Source organism: Trachurus trachurus (genome assembly GCF_905171665.1).
Source record: "Trachurus trachurus genome assembly, chromosome: 16".
In the NCBI taxonomy this organism is placed as follows: domain Eukaryota; kingdom Metazoa; phylum Chordata; class Actinopteri; order Carangiformes; family Carangidae; genus Trachurus; species Trachurus trachurus.
This window is the reverse complement of record NC_139902.1, coordinates 21,847,195-21,864,542: the sequence shown is the minus strand read 5'-3', so window position 1 is coordinate 21,864,542 and position 17,348 is coordinate 21,847,195.

Here is a 17,348-nt window from a genome sequence, read left to right as displayed (position 1 = left end):
TGTGATTTTTGAGGAAATGTCAAACAGTTGTCGTTGGTTACAATGTGCCACAATATTTTTTCTTTATGTTCATTGATCATTCTTACATATGTGATGAATCAATGGTAATTACTCTAAACATCAAAATTAGAAATATACTATTATTGTCTTTACACAGAAACCGATGACAGCCATGTGGAGAAATTAAACTTTCACTCATGACGATGTAAACGGTCCCTGTCAGCATGATAAATCATTATTGTCTTATTGAAGCTGGTTCAACAAACCAATATAGTAGAGACAATACACAATACGAGGGGATTTCTGGAAGATGTTGAACTTGAATTTGTTTGCCATTGAGTCCAATGAAAAGACAAACACCATCTCTATTGGATCTCTGAATACTTTCTGACTTTCCGACTTTGTCCGTTGCACCGAGCCACAACCAGATCCTGAAAACTGGGAAACAGATTGTACTTTTATGTTCACAATCAGCCTCAATAGTTTCCTAAAACTGCTGGATAGATACTGCAGTTTTTGTGAAAACAGTGGGGCATTTGGGGTAATACTGTAGCTTCAGCTGTGGACTGATAACTCATTTCATAGTGAATATTTATATATATTTGTGGTGAGTTTTCCAGCAATATAGAGAAAATAAACTACAGTGTTTGTGTTCATTACAGTGGAATAGTATGTGACCAAATGCAACGCTGTGGGTCACTGATGTGTTTCTGCTGTGGACTAGAATAAGCCATCATATACCAGACGTACTACGGATACTAATAAGTATTGTTGGTAGAGAGTCATTTCATTGTTGGTTTTGGTAATTTCATCGGATTATTTGACAAGACAAGAAAAACAAACTATTTCCAACTTTATGCTATAAATGTCTTTGCTGGGGTCTTGTCAGGTTTCAGATACCTGATATAATTGCATTTTGTTATTCCCCCAGAAAAAGAACCGAAGAGAGCAGGTTGCTGTATTCATTGGCCCCAGTGAGAAATACAAATAGTGCTAACAGTGTTTGGGGTAACTGAAGGACAAAAAGTATGTGGCAAGCACCTTGGAGGGAGATACAGCAAAACTATCTGCAATTAAAAATCACAGTCTAGGCCTGATATGCAAAGACCAGGTTTGAAAAGCACTTCAGAATAAATTTGAGGTGTTTTCAAGAGTGTCTGGCCAAGAAAGACTGGCTCAGCAAAGTGTCTGATTAGAACCACATTTTCCTTGCTAAGTGAAAGATCGACTGCAAGAGAAAACAGAGGAAAGAGAGGGAAGCAAGAACGTGAGGACAAGAGAACTGAAAGAACTCGAGAGCAGGAAGCACAAGAAGGTAAATGAAAGAGAGAGAGAGACGTCAGAACAAAGAGTAGGAGGAAGAGAGAATTGAGTTTGTGTAACTCTGTCAGGGAGCCCCTTCAACAAGTTCAATAAGCAGACTTTGTCTAAGCAGCTCCAGATGACATCTTCCTCACACTGTCCAGCTCACCGTAGTATTGATCAGCCTGGAGACTCACATTTGGCAGAACAAAAGTGCTCCCTCTGAAAAAAAAAAAAAAAACCCAAATCAGTCATTATTTGCTTTTTCATATTTAATAGTGTAATGTATTGACAAATTGTTCTATTTTTCAATGAGTTTTACAGATCCCTGGGTGATGGAAACAGCTGTTGAAATTGGACAGATAACAAAACGTTTTAAGTCGCGGGCTCGTGCTTCTCACTTGATTTTTCCTCTTTGTTGTTTTTGGTTGTGATAGAAGAGGTTTTATGAGACAAATTTTGCTTCCTGACTGTGGGTTTTTGAAGTTTATTGAGCATTCAATCACTTTGTATGAGCTTTTAACAAGAGGAGCTCAGGGGGGATTCAAATATATCATGGAGATATAATGTGGTGCGTCTGAGAAAAATGAACCACATTGGATTGGATTAAATATAAATAAATATTACCTAAGGTCAAGGATAATTTATTTATATGATCTAATCTTCAGTGTAGCTGCTGATGTCTCATCTTTTAAAACCTCTGGCTTGATTTTTGTCCTGAGCTCCACTCATCACTCATCAGTACAAGGATATTAGGGGTTTATGTTTTTTGTTTGTTGTCCAAAGTCCAGTTGAGTTCCCATATTATTTGTTGTCTTCCATGTCAGTAAAGCGAATAGTTTCCTTCCCAACATTCCTGACTTGTTCTTAGCCTAAACTCATCCTGTCATCCTGGACTTTATCTTAGTGAGACACAGAGAGAGAGAGACAGAAAGGCTCCATAAATTAAACTGTAATTCAATTCTGATTGGTTGGTGTGTCTGTTGCTTGTAAAGACACTTTATTGGCATCCGGTTTGTCTTCTTCTTTTTTGTAACAGTTGTTCCGTTTATTTGAGCTCTGCATGGTATTGTTGTTGTCATGCAAAGCAAAGGAGAAGTATCTGTTTTCAGATGCTTCCAAAATGTAATGAAATCAGCTGTTGTGTCAAGCTGTTGATGCCAACTTTGCAATTTGCTCAACAAGACTTAAGTTATAGGCTTTCAATGTTTTATTTTCTTTCCTGATGAGTAAAAATAATATAAAATCCCCATTTCATACTTGGCAGTTTTATATGGCAGGTCTTGGGTGCTGTAAATGACACGATTTGTTGTAAATGGGCTTAAGAAAAAGACAATGAAATGATATATTTTTGTAATAGCTGTCAAAACTGGTCAAACATCAGTTATTGTTTGTTAGAGTAATTTTAGGTTTTTATCCAGCAGTGACCTGCTTCTAAGACAGGTTTTCCCCTTAGTGCCTTTTCGTGTGATTCGCAAGTAAAAACTGGCCTGCTGTGGTGCACGCCTTTGTAAATAATTGTTTTTCCTCGGTTGATGACTCAGACATCTTTGCCAGTGGGTGACAACAACATCACACATTACTGTCATCGCCACCATGGTCCGCTGTCTTTGTTGTGTTACTGAAACAGTTTGCTGATTGGCGCTATTTTAGCTTCATGGTTTTTTAGGTATTTTTGTTTGACGCAATCATTCTTCCTCATGTAAGGTATTGTATTGAAACTCAACTGTGGTACAAATATCACAGATATGTAAATGTTTGTTTGTTTCTTCTTTCTTTTTTTCCCCCTTTAGTTACATTTACATTTACTCACTGGACAAACACTTATATCCAAAGCAAGGGGGCAGTTGTCGGTCTGAGAAGTGAAGCTCACTTCCGCGTTCAAAAACTGCAATCCCCCCGGCTTCCTCTGGGGGCTGGTACCAGAAGGGAGCATTCTCCATAGACCCCCATGTTAAAATAGCCGACTTTACATCCTCAATAAACATGATCAAAGCCTGGTATCATTACGTTTTTTGGTCTCAACCGATAGTTTATACCCCCGCACACACTCAGAGGGGGGTGAATTTTTTTTAAACTCTACCGGTTTAATGTTATTAGGTTTAAAATTCTGGCCAATTAGGGCGCGGAAACGTTGAGTGACAGGTCCGGATGGTCCGGAGACCGCTGCTTCGAGGCCAGTGGGCGGGCCCTCGGTCGGCTAACGGCCGCACCGCTCCAAATATGGCAAGTCAAATCCAACATGGCGCGGTTCAAACCCCCGTAGTAGCGGCACAAAACAGACTCCCCCAAACCAATGGGTGACGTCACGGGTGCTACGTCCATTCTTTATACAGTCTATGATCCAAAGCAACTAACAATTGAGGAACAGTACTGAAGCGTAGTATCGGTATAATAGGGAAACTAAATCTGTTCATTAAGAAAGACCAAGAAAAGAAGCGCACTGAAGGCATGTTAGAGAAGGAAGTGCTATGAACAGAGTAAGTAGGTATTAGTTAGCTTGTTCCACCATCTGGGAACTACAAAGGAGAACAGTCTGGACTTCTGTTGCTTTATGTGCAGGGAGGAATGAAGTGGCTAAGGAGGATAAGCCTTGTTAGTCCAAGTATGGGAGCGGATCCAGATATCACTCAGAAGACGAGCATGTGTGTCTAGAATCTGATCTGGGTGTCTAGAATCTGATCTGGGTGGCCAGTGGAGGTCAATGAGCAACAGAGGGACATGTGCCCCTTTAAGATGATTGAGGGCCAAACTGCCACATCCTGGACCAATAGTAAAGCCAGGATCACACTGGATGTGTGGGGTGAACATGATGCCAAGACATTGCAATGCCTCTGCAGCTCTATCTCAATACACAGAGTTTGCAGGTTACTGGAATATTGGGTTTTTCTTCATTGTAAATTAATTTCTGATTCAATTATTTAAAGGAAAAATTAATTAAGTGCCACTGTCTCCAAATGATGATGCTAGTAAAATGGTTTAAATACTGTATATCCACTCCACTCAGCATGGAGAGAGGCCCACCACTGTGAGGTAAGAGTTTAAGAAGCAGTTTTGATAGTTGTGATAGGCTGATGGCTGGGATGTCTACGGCGTGTTCACACCGGGCGTGAGGCAAATTTTTCGCGCGATAAGATTACATACAAAGTCAATGTACAGGCGCGAATGGACGCAAATTTGTCCCGGCGGCGCGAATGACACGAATGGCGTGGCGCGAATGACGCGAATAAAAACAAATATTCCAGCGGGCAAACTCGAGCGAGTAGAGGGAGGCAAATATTTTACTCGCACCCAGTGTGAACACGCCGTAAGAGCACAGTTTCAGAGTGCGATTAGTTTAGATAGTCACTAAATTAGTTGGTTAGATTTTTTGTTAGTCAAGAGGCATTGCCTAATCCATAATGAAATCAGTGTAGAGACCGTGGTGCCTGGAGGGAATCATACTTGAGGAGGTGATGTATATTACAAAGAAAAGGGCCCCAGTACTGATCCCTGGGGCATCCCTGCTGACCAGATAAAACTTTGATGACTATTGGATCTCATGGTTAAATAATTAGGAGAAACTTCTGCCTGTAGCCATGGACATGTTTTTCTAAGCTTACTGGAGAATAGCTGATCAGCACTAACTGAGGTTGGCTAGATCCCCACTGAGGCCTCTGACAGTTGCTGCTTCCGACTGCTTTTGCAATCGACTGCATTTTTGTCCTGCACACATCTCTTTTTCCCGCTGTCTCCTCCATTATATTTTGAAATCTTCCATTTTCTTCTTTATTCTGTAAACTAAAATGACAGTAATGCACAAAAATCTCAGTGGCAGGGAGGACCACATAATAGCCTGAATTATGTTTGTCTTATCTAGGGAAAAAAAGAAACACTGTGTTTACACGAAGCTGCACTTACTCACAGAGTTTAATTGAAGGTGAGTGTTGGTATCTGGGCTTGGCCAAAAGAATGTGTATGGCCCCAAAGACTCATGGGATATCACACCCACTCCTTGAGGTTGGTTTGAGCTGCTTTGCATGTCTAAAACAAACCACTACATCTGTTTTTACTTCATGTTTTGTTTGTGGATTGAAAAGAGAGAAAAAATAGTGGCTTCAGTAAAAAATAATTGCATTGGATTTATTCTCCTGGACCGTCTCAACTACAACAGGAGAACGATTAGTTGTAAGAGACAAATGAGACGAGAGGAAGAGGAGGAATTTGGATGAATACAAATTTGCAAAGAAAGGGTTGCAGAAAGAGGGGGAAAAAGTGCAATATGTATCACATGTGCACACACACACATACTTTAAACACAGACGGATAGGATTTCCCTGAGAGTGGAAACATCAAGACATCACGGCCTTGTTCTGCACGGCTGGAACACATTGAGGTTTACGCATCACATCCGGACACTCAGGATGTTCAAGAAGTACTACAATACCCTCTCTCTATACAGTATATCACACTCAACAACTGCTATCTATACGGGATTAGTTATGAAGATCTCTCTTCAGTACACTTCCAAGATGGCTGACATTTTACCTGAGGATTGCACCTTAGATCCAAGCTCAGCTGCCTCTGGTCACATCTTTTATCAGCCCTGCAGTGTTGGTGGTATACACAGCTAAGGTTCCTTATTAGCTGTGGATAATGTAGGTTAATACTCTTATTCACTCATATATCAACACAAAACTAAACCCTCTGCATGTTCTTGACAAGTCAAACTGGCAGGTGCACAAAAAGATAAAAAATGGGTTTTCCCAATGGATTTAACATCTTGTTTTATAACACCTCTTCACCGCTGCCAACAATTTATAGTTCTCCCTCAGAACCCTATTCAAACATGCTCACAGTTGTTTGGCTGCTTTTCATCTGCACACCTTATATTTGTCTGTCAATGCTTTGATATGTTTTGGATTTAATATGGCCGTACAGATCATGGAAAGGCATCTCAATGATAATGACCACACATAATATCCAAGAAATTCCTTTGTTGCTTATTTTAAAAGCTAGGTCTACATTTTCACATGCAATTAGAGTCACTGGCAAAAAGCTACAACTACCTCATAACAAAGGATTCTCTTACAAGACCCTGAAAACAAGACTTTGATGGATGAAATATGGGGGGATTTTTAGGTAAAAGTAAGTGTTTTTGCCACATAATGAAGGAAGGAATTTGAATTCTTTGAGCATGTTCCCAGGGAAAAGCCATTATTATGTAAAGGTAACTGCATGAAGTAGAATGCACTGACATTAACATCTGGATTTAGACTATATCTACAGAAGGAAAACACAAATACAGAAAAATCTCCATCAGTTGACAACGTAAGCTGCAAACACTCACAGTACAACAAAACAGTATCCTGGGGACACAAAGAAATGATGAACCAGGATATACTCCTGATTCAATGTTTTGAGATACTAGTTCAAAGCATTGGACAACAAGTGCATATGGATGTTTTATTCATAATAAATTATATCATTAATCCATGCAAGCGCAACCCAGCAGGATTTATCTCTTTTTTTTATTTCCCATGGAGAAACATCTGTTGTGTTGTGAGATATTGGCAGCACATGTTGTCAAATTGATGTTTGTTTGTTTTTGTGTTTTATCTATTTGCATGTCTTTTCTAAAGGTGCGGTATCTTCAGCTCTCAGGGTCACCCGACATATCCATTAGAAAACATCGAAAGAAAAAGTCCACTCAACCCTGACGCCCTCCTCAGTATTTGATCACAATGATAATACAAATCTCTTATGATATAGTTTTCAAAATGCCAATATCAAGTCCTCCTTCTCTTTAAATGACTGTTTGCTGGTTTGTTGATCCATCTGTGAACTTTCAACTTGGAGGGAGAAAAGATGGAGAGGGTGGAGCATGTCACTCCCAGCTGTTGCTGTTTACACTGAGTGGACAGTAACCGCACACACACACATGCACCCATGTACTCGCATTCAAATATTGCTGTTGGCATTCAAGTGATCGCTAAATATAGAAATCTTGACATGGCATGTGATTATGATGAGTAAGTGTTGAAAGTGATCTGGCATACAGTACAGTAGGCCTACATGAATACACACACACACACACACACACACACACACACACACAGGAACACACAAATATTATACAGGAGGCATCTTTTATGTGAGTTAAATAAATCTTTAACCAAGATTTTGATCAGCACAAAAAGAATATTATACTAAATACACATATCAAATATGTTTGCTCAAGGTGCCTTGACACACACACACACACACACACACACACACACACACACACACACACACTGCAGTCTCATGCCACAGGTGTGAAGGCTTTTGTTTGTTTGGATGGATTTAACTCCCTCCTACCTCCCCTCTCACATTTCTCCACCTCCTCCTCCCTTTTCCCTCTGTCACCTCTTCTCTGCTTTCCTCACATCCTCTCACCCACCAATTCCCGCCTCACCCCCTTGAAGCAGTTTCTCTGCTCTTCTCTCCTTTCCACATTTCTAAGATACCAGTTTGTCTCTTTTCATTCTTCCCTCCTTTGACAGCTGTTCTTTCTAACCTCTTTGCTTGTTTTCGTCCTCTCCCCTGTCCCGACACAAACTTTCACACATAAAAATTTGGAGGAATGTCAGGAATGTGTCTGCTCCTGCAGCATTGTGTTGTTGTTATATGACTGCAATCCCAGAACCTGAGGAGTGTGAGTGTTTTTCCAGAGCCTATGGATGGATGGATGGACGGATGGATGGATGGAGGCATAGAATGATTGATGAATATGTGGGACAGTGTTAACCTATCCCCTAAACACTTAATGCTTAACCCAAAGGTAAACAATAGGGTGAGTCCTTGTTTCAAGGATTATCTGTAGCAATACCATTTTATATTGACTTAAATACCTTAAACAATGATTGGATGTGCTGCAGATCATTTCATACACATTCTCCTCTACTTCATGCTGATTATTCTTTTCTCTATTTTCTGTAGATTTATTCTGTTTTGTGGGTCTCTGCATCTCTCCTGGGGAATATTCCTTTATAATAACATGTCACAGTTTCACATACAGGGCTTTAATTTAAAAGCAAAAGTAAGCGTTTTGCCACATCAGCGCTTTTCACGTGTAAACAATGTACACAATCCTTTATCAGTTTATAAAACAGACATGCCTCAGACCTCCTCCAGCGTGGGATGCATAGGAGATTAATCTGGCTCCATGGATGGCTAACCTGATGGAAATGGAGATAACCTGCCTTTGGCTGAGGAAGCTGAACTTCTGTCTTCACTGGCCTAACAGCTGGTGTAAACAAATATCAGTCAGTTAATGTGCATTTAGTTGGAGGCAACACATGAGCTGCTTACTTTCGGCTAAGCCGCCTGATTACTTGAACTGCAGGAAGTAACGGATGTAAAACACTAACATGCAACAGATAACTATTCTTTCTGGATAAACAATTAAATGCACAAATGTCTATCTTTTCCTAAATTCATTGTTAAGTTCAGAGTTTCTAAAAAAATGTATGAGTTTTCTGTCATAAGTTGTAGGTTATGATTTAGCTAAAGTAAACTTTGTTCATATGGCTACACTAAGCTGTGTAAAATGTTAATAAATGTTAATAAAGCCTATACTGCAGTCTGTTGTAGCACTACTGTAAAAAACAACAAAAAACAGTAGCTAACAGCATTTTAACCTACAAGTTCACTCTAAAGCGCTGATACATCCGTATCAAATCACCAGTACCCACATCCTCACCCCAACTTCTCTGAACGGGGAGTTCATTTCTGAGTGGCTGATGATAGTAAGCACCTCACCCCCCATCTCTCTTATCAGCCGGCTCACTGAGAGATGGAGGAGTCCATCTAACTGGATTTAAGCTTGTCTCTGTGTTTATCCCTCTGATTGATAATGTTCATCTGCTGAACTCTGCTCTGCATTCTCCACACTGGTGTCTTACAATAACTGATGGCATCACAGGGCTGGAAGGCACATGGAGCTTTCCTACTCGGCTACAGTGTGTCCTCAAGCCAAGCGTCTCCTGGGGACCCCAGTGCACCCTCAGGTCATCTGAAATACACAATCCCTCCTCTATGTTCTGCTTTGTCCAGGGACCTGCTCCCACTCACAGCCCGGTCAGGCACATGTCCACAGCGAGGCTTCTAGGAGACGTCCTAATCAGAAACAACTCCTCAACACATTACACAATAAAGTGTCTCTATTCAACGTGAAAGAGCAATAATTCCCCTGAGCCCCTCTTTAGAGATTTGCTGGTTCTGCAGTTGAGGCTGAGGTAACTCCTTTCTTTTGCTTGTATTTGCAGTCTCATCAAAAGTATAATAAAATCAAATAATAAAAAATAAATTAAAACTTCCAGGCAAGAGCTGAACCACAAAACTTCTGGCAACAGATAAATCCTTACAATGCCATATGGCCCTCCTGTATTGTTACTACAACAGTCTGTTGAAGGCTGACAGAGCTGCTGGTCTACCTTTAAACTCAATGAAACTCTTTCAAACTCACACAGAAAGGCTGGATGGTTAAAAACTAGCATGACTGTGAGGTGAAAGCCGTTTCTCTCCTCTCTCTATAAATGTCATAAATGTGAGTAATAATTTTAATAATTTGCTCTGGCACTAATTATTGGCCTCTGCTCTAATCTCCATTTTAATGTTTTTAAAGGAAATACCATTTGGCTTTGTGTTTGTACAGCCGTGCTGTCTGGTGGAAGAAATAGCAGCAACAGCCCGGCCTGGCATCACCAGCCTTTACTGCACAGCACATCCCAGGGTCGTAAACTTGTTTCACTCCAACCAGAGGAAGATGGGGACACAGGGTTATGAAAACCTCTTTCTTCTCTTTCTGTCCAAACTCTTGGTTTGAGGGCAGCTAACTGAATTAGGCCCTTTACTGTTGCTGCTCCAGATCCGAAGGTTATGAAAACATCTGTAGTTTATGTGTGGGTCTGAGATGCACGTTTTATGTCATTTGCTGTTGAAACTGTTACTTTTCATAGTTTTTAAATATTCCTACACAGCAACGGTCTGGGTCAGTGCTTAGTTTGGACAAATTGTGGATTGTGTGGCAGTGAATGAACTTGTATACAAGACAGTAATGTATTTTTTAAGGCATGAAGCCTATTGGAGACCAGAATATAAATACAACTATGGAAACACTGAGAAATCGGACAAATTACAGGGTAGTGGAACATGCTTTGACAAACCAAAGTGTTTGAAAACATCCAGAGTGTGGTTATTCTGTGTTAAAATAAGGCAGATTTTTATTATCTGAAAATGAATGATTTCCACAGCACTGATTGCACTGAATTGCATTTCCTGGGTAAAACTAAGATAGTGTGCTATTCACAATCTGATATTGTTTCCAGTTGCACACAGCACACTGGATACTGTATGGGTTTTTTTTTAGCAGATGCATCCAGATAAAAGAAAAGAAAGGAGAAGAAAAGAAAGGAAAAGAAAGTGTTCATTTTGCGGCACATGTGTGTAACCAAGTCTGAACAGACCATGTCTACAGCCATCTTCATATTAATCCAAAAAAGAAGTTTCTCATATGGCAGAAAATCTCAGATCAGCTCTGGAATGTGTTTCACTGATCAGCTCTGTTTTGTCTGAGGACTAAATGATCTTGATTTGGAACGCAAGAGTTCATAATTTATTAAGCAAACTCAAAAAGAAGTCACTGGCAACACACAATAACAGAGTGGGACTCAACCCGAGTGAAAATCAGCAAGCCAAGGATTTTTTTTGAACATCTTGGCTGACCTTCCAGACCAAAGAGCTGTTTATCTTAAATGTTAGGAAACGAAACCATTTGTGTTTGCATGAATTATCCCTGATTGGAGCCAGATATACTAAATTAGATGCTAGAAAAATGTTTCTCATTCAAGGTAAAAGATAAAGCTCTATTGTTTTGTCATTTTTGAAGAGATATTTAATATACTTGTCAAAGTGGACAAAGGACAAAACACATAAACCTCATTCACGACTACTTGTATTAAGTCGATATCTTCCTCAAGTGGTTGAGCTTTTTTCCTTAATTCCAAGGACAAAGCAGTGGTTTGAATTTTCTTCTTTGAGACAACAAGGCTGGTCAGAGAGATGATATATGTAGATATATCAGTCATCTCGCCTTGTCAACTTAAAAATATGTGTGTTGAGTATTTGATCCTTTTGAAAAACACAGGATCAAATGCCATGTCAAGATTTTGCAAAAGGCAATTTATTTGGTGCGGCGAACACATAAGAACACAAAGAATATTCGGTAACAAGACAGATGAGGAGCTAAAAAATCGCACAAATCCAAAAATCCATCAGCTTTCCTAGAGATATGAGCGCCAGGGAAAGCCCCAGGAATTTCTCCCCACAAAGTTAAACAAAGACCGGTATGTATGAGATTTTGTCATATTAGCTGGAAGTTATGTCTACAACATATTTGAACACTTTCCCGTTTAACATCAATTAGATGATCCCACAAATCACTTCTCACATTTTTGTCTCCTCATTCCAGGGTCTAATGAGCCTTAAATATACTGTAAAATTATGTATCTGCTATTAGTTCTGTATGCTCACTTGTTCCGTGCCAGGGGAAATGATGTCTGTCTCAGCGCTTTGCCAAGAATCAACATCACACCTTCACTTCATGACACTGATAATGATAATGATGATGATGAACGTAATTATCTTTGATTGATTGATTCAGTTTGACATGATGTATTTATCATGTAGAATAATACAGACAATTTGAACAGCCACAATTTTAAAACTATGATCATTTGGAGCTGCTCTGGCTGAGACAGTTTGCATTTCAGTTGATATAGCTGGGAGGGATTTTGTAGGAAGTCATTAAAAGTGTCTAGAAAAATAAAGGTTAGAATGTGTACATTTATTTTTTGTTCACGTTTCCTTTTCAGTTTCATATTATTCTGTAAACAAAAGAACTAATTTCCTTTGATGCAGTCGTTAAAGATGCTATGATTGTAATGTTTAAATGTGGTGTGACTGTATGGTATTTTTCATGGCGATTTGAGAGGAAACCTGCAGATGTTCACACACAGTTTGTCTTTATTAGCCTCCGGCTCCTATGAAAACTATACACAAAACCACAATAAAAACAGATTACCCCTGATTCTTATATTGGAATATGAAAAAATGTTCCACTGTGGTGCTGTAAAAACAACCTGATGTTAATTCTTACCCGATTTAAGTGAATGCTTGTTTATTAACTTGTGGTTTTTCCCATGCTTCTTGGTTGTTTTGCATTTTGTTTTCTTGTCTAGCTGGGTTTCACTCCTTTGTCCTTTGCTGGAATCCATTGTTCTCAATAATCTGTTTTGTGGTGGTCTAACTCTTTCTGACTATCTTATGACCAGTTGGAGGACTGAGAGAAGAAGAGACACACAGTTTGACTGGAGCGACCAGACTCTGCTCTCAGAGCAGCTGACGCCTGCAAGATGTGTGCGAAAAGGTCCCCATTCAAAAAAAGAAAAAAAAAGAAAACTCCACACACTCCGTTTCCCTTACAAGTCTATTGTATATAAACCTTTGAGGTTAGCTGTACAGCGAGCTGAGATTGCTATGTCAAACAAACGCAAACTGATATAATGTCTGAGAGAAGAAGTTTACCCTTTGAGGAAGTATTGCAGTATGAGTACAATATGTCCTACATAGCAAGGGCAATTTTGATATTGCACCATTTAATGATTAGGAACCCAAATTCTCTAACACTTCCTGTTACAGATATCAACAAACTCATGTTGCCTGGCAATAGTTACATCTTATCAGAGGCGAAATGCAGCTTGGACAACGTTTTAGGAAGAAACAGCTAAATGACTAAGACCATTTATTGTAAAAAAGTTCCAGATTATCTGTGTTACAAAACCTCAGAGATACTATGTACCTATCCTGGCCGACCACTGCTGAGGGGCTTACTCCTGTCAAAGGAAGTGGATTTCAGGCCTACACACTGAGGTTAATGCCTTTAAACCTCTACATGTGTCAGTGATTGTGGTTTAACAGGGTGACAGCCCATTTGGCTCAGAACAAGAGCTCAGCCATGTTGCCATGCTTAGCCTCTGTAGATGACATGACACTCAGATTCTTAACATGCCAGGGAGGAGGAAACGATGCGACGTGGGTGGACGTGAACATTGGTGAGAAACTGAGACAGTGATGTGTAGAGCAACACCAGTTCTTTCAGTCCGTCTCCACAGGACTTCTTAAAAGTCAAGTCAAAAATCAGGCTGTCGTTCATCCACTCTAATCATCCGTCTATCCACCTATCTATCCAACATGTGTTACCTGGGATAACCTTTTGACTTTCATGCTACAGGGGCAGAGATTTACATCTTGTTTTTTCAGTGGTGACAAAGTGAATTACTCACCCATGTCCCACGGATAAAAGGCAACACATGCAGACATTCTCTCACATCTCCCTCTGTCACTGTGAGGACTTTATGGGAGACGGTAATTATCAGCAAGATCTCCCACTGTTTTTTGGACAGATATTGTTATGTGATTCCAACTGTGCAAGATACACAAAACTTTACAGGTGTGTGAGACAAAATAAAGGCTGAGTGAAATTGTGGGCGTGGTCCATCCCATCATTACTAAGCAGCCTAATCATACCAAGTATTCATGAGTTCAAACACTGACATGAATCAGTGAGCAACCATTGGTGTATCTGCTTAAATTAATGAAGAAAACAGATTAATTAATTACTTGAAGAAGCAAATAACTGTTTCAAGAGTCTCAAGAAGAAGTTGCTTAATTCAGATTCAGTGTATCACCATGAAATCCCGGTCAAAAGACAGAGATTAAAAAAAAAAATGAGGGGAAGATGAGAGGCAAGGAAAAAAGGTTTATCTTTACTGTATCAAGCTGACCAACTGGGCTAATTGCTACAAAAGAAAACTACAAGGTTGGGGTCCAGCCAGAAAAAAAGCAAAACACACAGCATGAAAACTGTCAAACATATGGCAGGCCTAACACAAATAAAAAATAAAAAACAACTAAGAAATGTGTTGCTTTCTTTATGTTTCACATTTTTTTGAAGAAGTGGCTGAAAAGCAGATATTCCTGTTGGCAGAGTTTGGAAGAGATCTGTCCCTCTGAATTTCCTGGTGGGATGGAAGAAGCTGTAGATACAGTTACAACGCAGAAAGCTGAAGGGACTACACTCCAATTAGACTGAGCTGCTGCTGGCCTTGATGGCCCTCAATAGGAGAGGCAGATGGAACTGATATATGTGTGTGTTTGTGTGTGTGTGTGTGGTGGTGGTGGTGGAGGGGTATGGGTGTGTGTGCAGTCAACTAACATCCTGGACATTGCCACAGTTTTCCAACAATGCTAAAAGCATACATCCGTAAAGATCTAATAAAATCCATAAATTGTTCTGGTGGAATGCTGCGGTGCAATGTATGGTGAGCAGGCCACAGGAAGCAAATGAAAACCACCCACTAAAGAAAGAGAGATCAAGTGTGTGTGTGTGTGTGTGTGTGTGTGTGTGTGTACTGTGTATGAACACATGTGTATGCTTACCGTGTCAAAGTAAATCAACCAAAGCAAAAGTTTGAAGATAAAAGCAACACAATAACTGTGTTTAATTAATGTGTTACTGCAATGACAGAAGATAACCATTATCATTAAAATATGTTATTCCCAAATCTGTTTACTTTTGTTCTCATAGTGAGGAAGATGAGTAATTCAGGATTAAAGTTTCGTCACATTGAACCAGTAAAGTCAAAAGACAGATTAACATGAACAACATGAACATGCCTCAAGTTTAAGCAATAGTTTGGAGCATCAGTGGCAGTGGGATTAATCCTCACATGGTGCTAGTTTTTACAATGACCCCACCCTGTCAAGAATTTCAAATAAATACCCAAATTACAGTTAAACCCTTTCTGCAACAAATAGGGAGGAAAAACACGAAAAGAAAAAGAAAGCACTATTGTCATAAAAAGCTTTTAGTCCAGCCTAAAACCTGAAACACAAACAGAAATGGATAGCTGGGGTGGTGAATCTGCAGTAAGAGCTGGTTAGAAAGAAAGAAAGAAAGAAAGAAAGAAAGAAAGAAAGAAAGAAAGAAAGAAAGAAAGAAAGAAAGAAAGAAAGAAAGAAAATCAATATCCATATCCAGCTCCATTTATTCTATATTAACTTGAATATGAACGTTTCTGTTTCAGATAAAGCAGAAGTATTTTTCAAACGTGTTAGATGTTTTCATTGTTTCCAGTACGCTATTTCTATTATTTCTTAAAGCTGTGCACCTTTTAAGACACATGTTTTAGAATTGGTGAAGTAGAAGCCAAGACTGACGGACATCTAATCACTAGCAGGGGTCGTCCAGGAGCTGGTATTTTTGACTGGCTCTGTCATACAGTACAGGATGTATTATTGTAACGTAGATTCTCAGGATACTGACTTGCTCGTGCATACATTTTGGAGCAGCTGAAACACTGAAGGTGTCAGTATGGCCCTGAGGTTTGGCATCCCATTACAACAGCGTTCAGTCTCAAAGGAGCAAGGGAATATTTTAACAGGACGATTCACTCAAAGGAAATGAGCCGGACAGAGCACTACATTATTTCTCTCGCAGGCTCAATCTCCTCAGTGATTCATCAAGACTTCGAGAAGCCCAGTTCAGCTCAACGATGAGTTTTTCTTTAACAAAGGGTGACGTTTCGGCTTGATGCTAAGACACTCAAACATCCCAATGGCCACTCTGGTGAAATGTAGCATCAGTAAGAACTACATTTAATGGAGGAGATGAGTGAGGAGTCTGAAGCTCTTAAATGCTATTTAATCACTTGAAGCAGCAGCAGTAACCAGGCGATCCAGCACTTACGGACTTCCCCTTGCTGTTTATCTCAACTGAATAATTGGGAAGAAGGTTGATGGATGCATTTAATAGCTGGACGAAACGAGACCACTTATATGGCCCATCAATTTCAACCTGTTCAGGGTGAAAAAAGACAAGAGCCTTCTCCACATCCAAGGGATTTGACTGCACCTTTTAAGGAGTTTCTCTCTGATTCATTGAGACTTACTGAGTCTCCTTTTTTTTGAGGTGGGGGCACTGAGACACAAAGAACAAAAAACATAAAACAAGGGTAAGAGTGGTGAGGAATTAGGGGAGAAGGAAAGATATGCAGTAGTACTGTAGGACAAATGTTACGTAACTTTAAAAATAAGTGTAGGCTACTACATACTATAAATGGCAGCTAATTTTGTTTATGGTAAATGATGCGGTTCTGCCACTATACATTTTTGTGCTTTTATTTTGAAGAGCACCACTCTTCTTCTACTACTTCCTGTTATTGCTGACACTAGGCTTCCTGCTCCCATCTCAACACCATAAAAAAAAAAACATCCCACAGCATCACCTGCACCGGAAACGTTACAGTACCGGCTGACCGTTACTTAGCATTAGCATTAGCACGATGCCATTTGTTTCACAGAGCTATCACAATCTGGCCCCTGAGCTCCGACTCACGTGACATCAACATGCTGTTGGCGCAGAGATCATTTCATGCCAACGTAACCAGATGTAAACAATTATTTAAATACTATAAAAAAAAATAATTCTGTAAAATTAACACTTTTATTCTGCACCCACCCCTCCCCCCAGACGTTCTGTGGGTGTATTGAAAAATGAATCACTATGATGAAAAAGTTGTAGATATAACCTTTACATTTACTAAAATGATTACTGTAGTATTACGTTTAAAAAATGTAAATATGACTTCTATGTATTGGAAATTTGGTACTATGGCATTTGTATTTTTGTCCATTTTATAGTTTTCACGGTGTCAGAATGCCAGTGGTGAAAAGAGAGAGAATTCAAGTTGCACCAGTCGAAGCTCTCTGCATCTTGTGTGGTGAATCCAAGTCGACACACTGCTACACATACATTTCCTTACTGTGCTACTTTGAGTTCAGGGGTACAGTCGCAGGCAAAAGGGAAAACTGGGGACAGACAGAAAGGAGACGGGAACAAAAGGTCAGACGAGGAAGCGAGAGAGGAGACATGTTTCCTGAAAAAGTGACCACTATGGTCACTC